The 13,162-nt window shown below is 38.1% G+C and overlaps 1 long non-coding RNA gene across 1 annotated transcript; it reads left to right on the plus strand.

Moving 5' to 3' along the window:
- Positions 1-1,593: 1,593 nt before the first annotated feature.
- On the plus strand, positions 1,594-2,698 carry LOC125583960. The gene is made up of 2 exons (XR_007320967.1): positions 1,594-2,227; positions 2,296-2,698. It is a non-coding gene; the product is annotated as an uncharacterized LOC125583960 (long non-coding RNA).
- Positions 2,699-13,162: the final 10,464 nt, after the last annotated feature.

Raw genomic sequence — 13,162 nt, forward strand, 5'->3', positions numbered from 1 at the left:
GATGTAATTATATGTGCTTTCTTCTGATAATCAATAATCCATGTCTTTCTTCTTCATTTATGGATTGATTCTTTTGTATCACAGTGGTTCTGCAGGACGAGGCTTCGTTGGTACAGCTCGTCGGAGATGAATAAAGGGGAAGTTCTTAGCCTCTCTTTGCCATAAACCTCACCTGTCAAGCTGTCTCTCTCTCTCTCTCTCTCTCATTTTGTTTTGTTTTTTTTGGTACATGAAGGGTTGTCGTGAGCAGAGTTAGTAGTCGTCAGCTTGAACACAGAGGAGGCACGGCGTGGTGGTGGTGGTGCTAGCTGCCTCTGCTCACCGGAAAGTGAAGACAATGCTTCATGGTGGTGCGGCCGATGATGATGATGATCGTGGTGAGTTTCTTATGTGTTGAAGCACTTCTGATTATTAATAAACATGATCCTCATTGCTACGTCTTTTTCTTCTTAAGAAATTCCGGTCTGGTTGGGGCCGTTTGTTTGGGGGGTCACCGCCTCATAGTCTTGAAGCAAGGCGAATTCAAGAAAGCGTCGCTTCATCACGCTTCACTGCTTAGGTCAACCCGTGACCTTCCCATCGCCTCAAGGGTTGAAGAGCAAGGAAACGTTGTGGTAGGTTTTTGTTGTTTTTGTGTTAGATTTTTTGTTGTTGTTGTGTTGCTCTGTTCTGGGTTCTTCGCTTAGCAATTGGCTTGTGGTTAAGTATTTTCTTTAGTTTAAAGCTCTTGAATCTAGGAAGAAGGAAATCTAAGATTCGTGAAATAGATATTGGTTGTATAATGTTGGATCTGCTTCTTGCTGTTTAGTTCAGAAAACGTAAACTGCTTTGTTGATTCATCAAGTTATTTGGTTTGGTGTTTATGTGTTAAAAGACTGACAAAGCTATTGAGAGATGCAGAGAACTTCGTTAGGCTTTATGATGATAGCAAAGTATTAAATTTAAACTCCAAAACACTTACTTTAATTTCTTATGCCATTAGTCAAATAAAATGCAGAAATACCATAACTTTTATGAAAATAACTATTTTATCTACTTTTTTTTACAATTACAAAAAATGGTTTTAAAGATTAAATTTAGGGTTTAGGGTTAGAGTTAGGGTTTATGTTTAGGGTTTAGGTCATATTAATATTTTAAAACTTAAAACACTAAATCCTAAATATAAAGTATAATCTAAAATTTTCAAATTTTATTTTAAATCTTACTTTTAGTCTATATTCCAAACTTCAAGCTTTACAACCAAATATATTTTTAATACTTAAACTCTAAACTTCACCCTAAATCATATACCATAGCCCCTAAGCTTAAACCCTACATACAAAGTCATAAATCTTATCTTTTCAAACTTATAACATAAATCTAATTAATCTTTCAATTCTAGTTTTAAAATTTTAATGTCAAACCCTTAACCCTAATCACATATCATTTCATTTTTCTTGATATTCACTTTACAAAGGTGTGGATCACCTTTCATTTTAATGTTAAAGTATATACATTTTTAATCCTAAAATTTAAATTATAGATTATTTTGTTTTTTTTTTCATATTATAGCTTCCAAACATTTAAACTAAACCATTAAGAAAGAAAAAAAAAGTACAAAAACAAAGGAAAAAAACTCACTAGTTAATAAATAAATATTTGGATTGCAAATATGAGCCAATTAGATACAAGTGTGTGGATCACAATCTTGGTCATTCATTAAACTGAATCTAAAGGTCCCCAATCGTTCTCTTCTGATTGGTTCATTTAGAAAAATGGGATCACCCATATTTAATCATGGCCGTTGATGAGTATCGATCTAAAAGCTTAAATTAACCTACTTTAATTAATTGTTTTTAATTTTTTTCTTCTTTCTCTCCTCGAGACTTGATCTTTTCTCTTCTCTCTTTCTCTAGTTCGCCCTAAAGTTCGTCTTTCTATTGTTAGTTCATCTCTGTTAGGCTCTTTTCTGTACTCTAGATTCCTTTTCTCTGGAGGGTTTAGATCTTTGGTTTGGAGGCGAGTGGAGACGCGTGGAGAGGAACTCCTTCTCCTGGGGGTTTGATTAGTCGGATCCCACTGGCTCAGATGTGCTTTTGTCTGTATTAGGTCTCCTTTGACCGGATTTCTTTGATAAACTGAAGATCTGCTTTTCTCTCCATCTCTCTCGACGGTTGGATGATGTTACTCTCATCAAATGAGAAATCCTATAAGATTCTGCCTTTATACAGATCTTATCCAAGCACAAGTAGACGTTCATAACTGCTTGAACTTTTATACAGATCTTAGTTTAACTTTTTTGTGTTCTTGTTACAGGCTTGTACATGAGGTGCTTTTTGGTCTTCTATTAACAACGACAAGTACTTGTGGTCGTGGTCTCGGCGTCAACAATGGTGGTCTCGGCATCAGCAGTGGTGGTCTCGACTTCGTCAGTGGTCGTCTCGACTTCGTCAGTGGTCGTCTCGACTTCGTCAATGGTAGCTTAGCGCGGTGGAGGAGGCTGAATAAGCTTTACTGTGTGGTGTTCTTGGCTGGTGGTGTCGGCCTCAAAGATGAAGAATATGAAGGAGTTGAAGTTGACGGCAAAAAGTTTAGATGTAGGGTTAATTTTTTTATTAGGTTAATCTTTTTAGGTTTACATTTGCAAACCGGGTTTTGTAAAGCAGAATTTATTTGTAAACCATAATTAATTATATTTGGTGGTTTAATTTTTAATTAATTTTCGACTCTAATATATAAAATGCTAATTATATAATAAAAGGAATTTGTATAAATCAATTTAAATAATAAAGAAATGTTAACTATATAAATCAATTTAATAAACATTTGTATCATGTTATTATAAATATTTAACAATTGCATAGAAATTATCGCTATCGTTGTTCATTTAACTATAGCATCCGAAAGATTCACTATCAAAAGGGCCAGACTTACAATAACGGGCGCTGTCAGAGCGTTTTAGAAAACGCTATTAAAACGAACTAATAGCGTTTAACGCCAGCTATTAATACTCACATTTCATGTAGTGCATTATTGTATATGAGTGTCAGACACATATGATTTGTCTTCATATTGCAAACAACTCCTACAGTAACCATGAAGACTCTCTCGAATAGTAGAGAAGAGTTTAAGTCTATTTGAATATCCATAACATGAAAGTCCACAGAAACTAGGGCATTGCCGATTTGTACCTGGAGGTTTTGACAATTCCTACTGAATTCACCTTAGAGCAATCCGCAAAACTGAATGAATCGCCGGAACGTTCTATTTTCAGAATCTGCTGATCTGCCATCACCCTAGGCATGATCCCGACTAAAGAACATGTATCATATAGTGCATTGGGATAGCTCTAACCTCCAATCATGCAGGATACCACAAACTTCCTTGCGTCACTTTTCTTCTTCAATACAACTCTTTGCTTCATCTTCTTTCTGATCTGATGGAACATATGGTCAATGTCCTCTTCTGTCTCTCCGCTTTCTCTAAAAAACATCCAGAGTCTGTAGGTGTAAAAAGCCTCATCGAATGGAACTTCTACAGGGATCCTTAGTATCCTCTAGGTAAACAATCAATTTTCTTCTCATTAGCCTCTATCTTTAGATGCTTGGGTACCTTGTTCTTCTTTCTCTTAGAAGTATGGGACTTCTACAGTTGGTGACTGGTGTTCAATGTTGGCTCTTTTGTTGACTAATATGGGTATCGAGCTGTATTCAAACGATCTTCGCTGACGCTTAGTGAACGCACACGATACGTCACATGTGAGTGTCGATCGATATCAGTGTGGTGTCGAACAATGCTTTCCGTTTCACAAGATCCCAAGGATTTAGCAGGGGGTGTCGATCAGTGCTCAGCCATAGGTCGACCGACACCAGTGCGAGCTGTCAAAAGACATAGAACTTTCGACTTCAAAGTTTCTTTATGGAGCTTCTCATGCTGCTTCACCACTGGCCAGAAATCATCTCCTATGATGGTATTCACATGTTGCTTCTGTCCAATCTCATTCTTTCCTTTAATCAGCGCTTCATTTCTCGTCACAACTTCACTAGTCTAAACCACCTGAGTGTCCAGTTTCTTCACATGGGTGCTGAGAGCTTCGAATTTGTTATTCAGATTGGTGTACACATCATCTATCTTCCCATTGAAATCCATTCTAAGCTTTTGCTGACCCTCAAAAACCTGATAAATTATTCCTTAAATGTTGCTTTCTTGAGTTGGTGCAGGATTCTGGTAAAAGAAGTTCCATAGTTCATGTTGTTGCTATTGTTGAAGGGTTTCTGATTCTGTGAGCCTTGGTTAATGCTGAAGTTACTCCTCTGGCCAGCGCAACCGAAGTTCATGTTTCCATTCTGATTCTCAAATCTCTGACTCTGAAAATCAGTACCACTGATGTAGTTCACATCTTCCTCGCCGCCCTTGTCACTGTCGACATCTACCGCTTCCACATCTTTCGCAAAGCTAACTTGCTTCTTGAAAAGCTTATGAACATTGTCCAGATTTTCCTTAACTCCATCCATCTGCTCCTTTCCTAAGTTAGCAGCTGATTTATTCCTCTCAAAATTAGTGTTCTTAGTGCTATTGCTAGATGTCAATATCTCAATAAGCCTAGTGTTGAAGTGTCCCTCACTAGCTGTGTATAGAGCCTTATGGTAAACCAAAACGATGCCTATTAAGAAGATACTAAGCAGATGTACTTCATTGGACACATGGTGTGGACAGTCTCTCTGATACTGCATGAATCTAATCCAGGAGTTCTGAAATACTCTGCATGCTCCTGTGTGAATGTAAAAATCATGTTCATCAACTCCTGGAATCGCCCCTCATCAAAGAAATTACGCAGAAAGGCGTTTTTTATGTCAGTCCAGAATGTAAGAGATCCTGGTGGTAACTGCTTAATGAAAATATGAAGCATCTCATGCTAAAGAGTACTTGAAGAGCTTGCATAGAAGGTTGTCCTCAGAGCCTCCATTGGATTTTGTTGGGGAAAAATACTCAGGTATTGAATTTCTCCAGACCCCCGGGCAGGACACTAGCCTCCGGGTCCCTACTAGAAGACGCTCCAGGTCCGACCCCTGCGACCATCTCTTCCTCCGGGTAAAATGGAAACCTTCCGATATGGGGATCCTTCCATATTTCCAAATATGGAAGAGTTTAACCCAATTGGCCAACTAGAACCGACCTAAAGACGACTATATAAGGGGAGCCCGAACCCTAGAACAGGGGATCGACACTTCGAGACTAAGAGACTAGAGCTAGGCGGCTAGAACTAGGGTTTATATACCAATCTATTGTAGTTCCTTCTTTTTGCTCTAATAAAGCATCTCTTTCAGTCTCATTTCGTTAATCCTTACAAAAGACAGGGCTTGTCCATCGTTCCATAGTGTAGACCCTAAAATGTACACTAAGTATTTGATAGTGTTTGATTGTAAAAACTAGCGAAGAAATAACGTGGGCAACGATATTCTCAGAACACAACGATATAATCAGGTCTGAGTCGTCGAAAATGGACTATATTTGTAGGTCAAATATCATAGAGATATCGGGAGAAGGAAGGATCGTGACTGAAGTACCCGTTAAGGGATCAAGTCTAAACGTAGTTAGGTTATCATCATCTCGAAGGAGATGTCGGTTTCATTGGTCTCGAGCGTGACATCGGCTTCTTCGGTTCTCGAGAGACACGTCAGTTTATCTCTTACCATCTTGGACAAGAGGTCGTTTGAGTTTGGTTGGGAAGTCTTTAAGCACTCAGGGTTCAATATCGGTGAACAAGGACTCGTGTCTTGTTCGTTGTAGTGGAGAGAATTCGACGTTGTGAGCATTACATAGACGTTATCGAGATGGTGGTGAAGAATGATATGGTCTCAAGTGGATGACGCTCTATCCCTCAATAAGCCATAATCCTCTTTAATTAAATAGGAAGATTGTGAACAATTGTACTCATGGTCGTGAGCTCCAAAAGTGGGATCCTTGTGAAGATCACTTTCTTGTCCTTTTATAGGACTTTTTCTTCATATTCTTTTGTTGTTACACGTGCTCCTCATCTTTAGCTTTGACTTATTCTCACGTTGAATGAGGCCGAGATTCTAGGAGGTCGACAACTAACATATTTGACCCTATCTAAAATAGTAATCAACGCCCAATATTAATGGAAGAGATTTGTACCAAATCTCGGTCCAACATTTGCCCCCCAGTTCTTCGAGTAAGGTGACGAGGTCGGAGAACGGAAAAGTCTTTTAACATCTGAAGCCACATGGCTCCGAATCGACTTTCCTCCAGAGAGTTCTTGAGGTCGTTTGATCTTAATTCTTTAATGATCAAAGTACGGATCTGATCCAGGTTGCTGGATGTATTGCATCAATTCGTTTGATCATTAAATGATCGACTTCGTTTATGTTTATGGGTTAAGACAAGAGTTCGAAGTAACCTGTTGGAGACGTCGTACGAGAGATGGAAATTAGATTGAGCTCACGGTTTTATTAATGTGGGTCGAGCTTACCAATGGAGTCGCTGATTTTAAGCAGTATGGAGAGTTACTTTGATTTCTCGTTGAAAATTTTTTTTTAGCAAGTTTATTTCTGTTTATGAGCTTTTGATGTGTCGATTCGGTTTATGTAATTATTTTTTGTTTGTGTATACGTGTTGTAATCCCAACGAATCATCAAGTCAATGCGAGATGATTGGCTACATGTCGATAGTCGAACTTTTACTTTGGTTTGGTTATAGGAGCAAGTTATAATCCTCGTCCTCAAGGTGTTTTGCGAGATAGAAGCTGATCAGGAATCTAACTCGCGGGCCAGCGGTGGCCTAAAGACATGGTTTATAGGTGTTGTTTTTGATACGGTCGATGAGAGTTTGGGTCGTTTGAGACCATGTGGTAAAACTCGCTAAGAGTTTGAGCTTGTTTAAAGTTGAAAATAGAGTTTAAGGATATTTCGAGCCAATTGAGACCGAAAAGTGAATCTCAATAGTAGTTCGAGCTACTGGTAGCGTGAGAATAATGTATAAAACATTTTGCGGTTATATAAGTTTATTTATGAAACTTGTGATTGAAATAGTGATTTGAAATTGATAATATATAAGTTGTAAAAGTAATGCGAGAATCTATTCTCTGATGCAATGTATTTATGTGTAAATAGATTAAAGATAATTGTTTACCGACATGGGTGTGTTATGGTTTTAACGACTGCGATCTAGCGGAGAAGAAATGTTGTTGGATGTTTGATCGGTTTTTCCTTGTGTAGTTGAGGAGAAGTTAATGCGGCTGTGAATTATTAACTTAATATGTGCACAATTCATAGTACGCCGTCGTGGACCATGTAGCGCGTACTGCCTCTTGCGGCTTTGCTTTTGTTTGGAAATATCGTTTAGACATGTGATCTTAGAATATTTCTGCGTGGTTTGTCCAAATTTATCGTTTTCCTTAACAGGAAATGATTTCGTTGTCGGAGCCTTTTAGTGATGCTTTGGATTTTGTTTGTTATTTTCCACGATTCGTTATAGATAAAATCTATTTGCTTCTTCAATGGAAAGGGATATACTGGCCCTTTAAGTAGTTCGAAATCATTTGAAGTCAGGCGTTCGATGGCTCTTTTCATAATGAAGTGGATGGATTTGTCACTTAAGGAGTGTAGAATGCAAGGCTTGAGCTTTCTTCGCGCCTCTCCGGTATTTTTTTTCAATCTGCTTGATATCATGCTCAATATATTTCTGGAGGCATGATAAGAGCTTGTTCAAAAGCTCACTATCGATCTGAGAGTGAAAAGTTTCATTGGCTCCTTGACTTCAGCTCTTTGGGAATTGTGTTGGTCGATATTCTTGAAGAGTCGAATTTGGCCACTGAGCTGCTAAGGTTCCATGGACATATGACTCATTGTTTTCTTGGAGCAAGATCCAGTTTCAGCTCCTCGAGCTTCTGCATCAGAGATAGAACTCGATGCCATTATTGGAGAACGGCGACTTGTCGATCGTTCATGTTTCACGAGCTTGTTAGAGGCCGAGTCTGTCTATTTTTAACTCGGATGAAAGATCTGTATTTGCTTAATGATAGTGGATATGTGTTTCATACAGTACGTATCTGCGTCATTAGGGTTTCGGGAACTCGATAGCTCGAGGGATTTTTGTGTTGCCTTTGGTAGGTCAAATTGATTGGAGCGCGAACTGGTAGGCTTTCGCGTTCGAGCTAGCTGATCCAATCTTTGCCCAGTCTATTGAGACTTAGGCTGTGGTGGTCTGATTTAGATTGCGGTGCTGTCGAGATGCTTCTACGGTCTTGAAATGTACAGATCGTAAAATGGAAAATTTGGGAGAACCTAGAGATTCTCTGTGGCTTGATCGTGTTACGTCAGTTGCGCTCAAATAGGACAAGTCGTCGAGATGATATGATTGTTAATAGTGTCTATCTTTGATCTTTGGTCTTCGTAGTGGGACCTTTGTCTTAATTCACAACCTCTGTTTGTTGGAAATGTCTCTCGACTCTTTTCTTTCCTTTTGAACAAACCAACTGTTGAAGGGTTGACAATAACCAGGTTATTTAAAATCCTTTGGCGGGATGTTTTCCCCCTAGTTCTTCAAGTGAGGTGAAGCCTTTAATCATGACTCCGAGCTCCCTTTTCTTTAATGAGAAGTTTTCCTCATTGGTCCTGAGCAAGCCATCGGCTTCGTCGGTTTTGAATGGTACGTCAGTTTTGGTTAACGAGTTCAACATCGTGATCATGATAGAAGAACTTGTACCCTTGTTCGTCTATCATAGTTATAATATGATCTCGGCTCTTATTATAATGAATACAGAGATTTTCTTATGTTGTAGGAAGATCGTAACGAAATGGTGTATCATCAACTTGAGATCTTGTTGGAATATGTTCGTGATGGGAGAGAACTGCTTCCATCGAACACATGACTGTATTTGGCTCTCGTTAGCTAACGAGAGTTTCCTGGTCGTCTTTTTATAATGCACATCCACTTCTCGTTTTCTTTTCGTGCGACAAATATCAATTATTGAATATCTTTCTTCTATAAACAATTATAATCATTTAACGCCAACAATCACATGATGATAGGAGTATGGTGATCTTTTAAATGTTTTCTCTTGAGCGGTGATAACTCTTCTTCGCTGGAAGGTGAGAGAGGAGTGCTTGTAGTCGTGGTTGCCCAACTTGTGAGCTTTCATTCATGGATGTCGCGTGGGTAGCAACCCTGGTTCAAGTCTCTTATGATTCGATTTATAATCATCTCGATTGTGACATCGATTTTGTTGCCTTCAGTCGGAAGCTTTCTTCATCGATCTCGAGCAAGATATTAGCTTCATCGGTCTTGAGCAAGAGATCGAGTTCATGTAAATATCATCATATGAAAATGAGCTCTTACCCTCATTCATCAGTATGAGCAGGTTTGTTTTCGTAACTTTCTTATCTTCAGCGAATAGAAAAAAACGTATTCTTTGTGAAGAGTAGTAAAGAAATGCATCTCGTCTTCTTCTCGTTGAATAATCGAGTGGTGGGGGAAGCGTTTAACCATTATAAAAACATAATGTTTCAGTTACGTGGGAATGAAGTAATCATCAAAGTCGCTGCTCTTGCTGAGCGAGGGGAATTCTCTTTAACTCACGAGCTCTTCAGCCTTGGGAAGTCGTTTGCGGTAAATCTCTCAAACTTATTGTAGTGGTGATCCCATCTCATTGTGATAGAAGTATGACGATTTTTTTACTTGTTCTTCCTTTTCCTATGAGAGCTCGCGCTCTTGTCTGACAAGAGGGTGGAAGAACACTACAAGAAAAAAGGCTATTGTTAGTGGCCAAAAAACGCTATCTAACGATACGATAGCGGTCTATGAAGCGCTGTATCATCGCCCGTCATAGTATGTCAGACACTTTAGATAGTGGTTTTTTGTACTGCTATCTTATTATTTATACTATAGTGCTTTTATATATGCAATTAAATTGTTTTTAATGGCGTCTATTTTTCACTATTATTTACATTGATAAAAAATTTTAAAAAAAATTAATCGTAAAATAAAATTAAAATATATAATAAATTAATTTTGATTTACAAATACTCGAATTTGGTTTACAAATTAAAATTGTTATATAACTAAACCTAAAAGATATTCCACAGTTCTTATATTTTAAAAATAACCAGATATTTTAAAAATATCTAATCTAACTCTCATCTTATTAACCCTAATCAAAACCTAATTTCCTCGCCAACTTCTCCGTTCTTCGCCGCAAGCCCCATGACCACCATCTCTTCTCACGACCACCAGCTTCTCTGTCGCATCCTCGCCACAAGCCCCATGACCTCCACTCTGCTCGCGACCACCAGATTCTCCGTCGCCCTCCTCACCGCAAGCCCATGACCACCAGATTCCTCTTCCCCTGTCTTCTCTGTCTCAGCGGAGAGAAGCTCGGGCCACCGCCGTCATCCTTTTCCTCTATCTCCTCCGGTGCTCCACCTTGCCACTAGTGCTCCATTTTCCACCTTGCCACTGACGCTGCTATGCCATCTCTGTTTATCACTCACCATCTCTGAATCTCTTGAATATAAAGGATCTGGAAAGACAAGATCTATTTCTCTGCTCTCAAAAAAAAAACTAATCTAACAGGAATCAAAACCACAGAACTCACGGAAGCTACGAGAGAGAGAGAGAGAGAGAGAGAGAGAGAGGAGAGAGAGAGAGAGAGAGCAGGGAAGCTTCAGCAGCACACAGATGCTGATACCGTCGGAGAGGTTTGTTTGTGTGGCCGTCTAGGTTCTTTGTGACTCTTGGTATGCTCGCTGTTGTGGAAGACAAAGCTTCGAGGAGGATGAACCAGAGGATAGACAGGAGTGGAGACTTGACTCTCTAGATAAGGAGAAGAAAAAACTTTGTGAATTTAGTATAGCAAGAGAGAGTTGAGAAAAAAAAACTATCGTAAGAAAGAAGATCGATCTTAGGCCACAAGATCAAAACAATCAATGGCCTCATATTGTAATCCTAATTTTGATAGATTGGCCAATAAAGAGAAATGACGAGGATTGAGTAAAATTGAGAGAGAGAGAGAGAGAGAGAGAGAGAGAGAGAGAGAGAGAGAGAGAGAGAGAGGAGAAGAGAGAGCAGGGGAAGCTTCAGCAGCACACAGATGCTGATACCGTCGGAGAGGTTTGTTTGTGTGGCCGTCTAGGGTTCTTTGTGACTCTTGGTATGCTCTCTGTTGTGGATGACAAAGCTTCGAGGAGGATGAACCAGAGGATAAGACAGAGTGGAGACTTGACTCTCTAGATAAGGAGAAGAAAAAACTTTGTGAATTTAGTATAGCAAGAGAGAGTTGAGAAAAAAAAACTATCATAAGAAAGAAGATCGATCTTAGGCCACAAGATCAAAACAATCAATGGCCTCAAATTGTAATCCTAATTTTGATAGATTGGCCAATAAAGAGAAATGACGAGGATTGAGTAAAATTGATTTGCAATTGGATTAAAGCAATCAATGGTTGAAAATTAATCACTCAAAAACTGTTTATATTTAATAGTTATTTTAGAAATTACAATTTTATGGTTAACTAATTTTATTTATATAAAACATAAATTATCATTTACATTTATAAAGTTAATGATATATAACATTAACAAAGTGACTATATTTCATTTTTATCTAAAAATCCCATACAAGTGCATTTATATAAAGTATATATGTAAATAAATTTAAGATTTATATAATTAGTGTAAATTACATATATAAATAAAATTAATATTTTATGATTTATAATTTTAAAATTGATGCATTAAATTTTAAAAAGTTTTATTTAGAGACTATATTTAGAGTTTGGAACTTAAAATAAAGGTTTAGGTATAGGGTTTGAGGGTTAAAAGTTTGGAAGTATTAAATTTAAGATTTGAGATTAATTTTCTAAAAGATTGATTTTTTAGCTTATATTTAAGATTTGGAGTTAATTTAAGTTTTGTTAAAATAGTAGAGTTAAGTTTTGTATTTAGAGTTTAGGATGCAAAAACTTGTTTAGGGTTTAGGGATTCAAAAGGCAAACATAATGTTTTTATTATGTTTTGCTATTAAACCATAAGCTATCATAGCATTTCTAAATATACCACTCTATCATAGCGTTTCCGAATATACAAACGCTATGTTAAAACTACGCGTATGCCAACCATAGCACAATCGGAAAAAACACTATGTTGTCCTGCTATTAAAACACGAATTTCTTGTAGTGGAAGATTTTTATTCTCAAGGTAGTAATATCGTTCTGCTAATATTTCTCTCCATTCTTGGTTTTGTCTAGTTGGTTTGTCGGATGAAGGATTATATTCTGGCCAAATACGTTACCGTATTTGACTCGTGAAGCAAACGGCGACATGCAAATGGGCTTTAAGACTCAGGCTCTTCTTCTTTGAAAAGTTTGTATCTTTGTTCAAGATTAAAATGAAAATATGATTCGTTTCTCGTTTTAATATGGACACGTTTTTACTTTGTGCATCATACATAGAATCGAGTGTCTTCCCTTCTCAAATAGTCTAAATTGTTTTGTTGTTAATAATCACGTCCAGGCAGACATGGTTTAATGAATGATAGATCGTACCAGGTCGGGAGGATGATTTCATCAGTCTTGAGCAAGATGTTAGTTCAGTCTCGAGCGAAGCGTTTCCCTTCATCGGTCTCGAGCAAGATGTCAGCTTTATCAGTTTCGTTGTCTCGAGTGAGACGTTGGCTTCATCAGTCTCCCGGTTTCTTCAATTATCTCCTTGGACAAGATGTGGTTTCATTGGTCTCCAGCGAGACCGATCGACGTGAAACAGCTATATTCCTTCCTTGAGTTTTGTTGATAAACGTTAACCTTCTACGGAGATGTGTTCGCACTGAAGGCTTGATATAATTTTTCTCCTTCTCGTCCAACCAATCACGTGGTGGAATAGGCTATTTCTTTATTTTATAATCGAGTGAAAGACATGTGTTACCTTCGGTGTTGTTTCTCTCGTTGAACCAAAGAAGTCTTTAGGGGCTCGTGCTACTTCTTTGGGAAGTGGAGAAGTCTTCATAGTGAAAGATGTCTACGGTTTTGGCTCCTTGAGGTCCACGAATTATCGTTTGTCACCTTTCCATCAAACGGTGGTGAGGATATTCCTTGTTTCCCCCTTGTCGGTGTTTTTGCTCCAAGAGAGATATGGTGTAATCATCATAAAAGAGGAAGTCAAAACCATTA

This window comes from Brassica napus, chromosome C3 (genome assembly GCF_020379485.1).
Source record: "Brassica napus cultivar Da-Ae chromosome C3, Da-Ae, whole genome shotgun sequence".
Taxonomy (NCBI): domain Eukaryota; kingdom Viridiplantae; phylum Streptophyta; class Magnoliopsida; order Brassicales; family Brassicaceae; genus Brassica; species Brassica napus.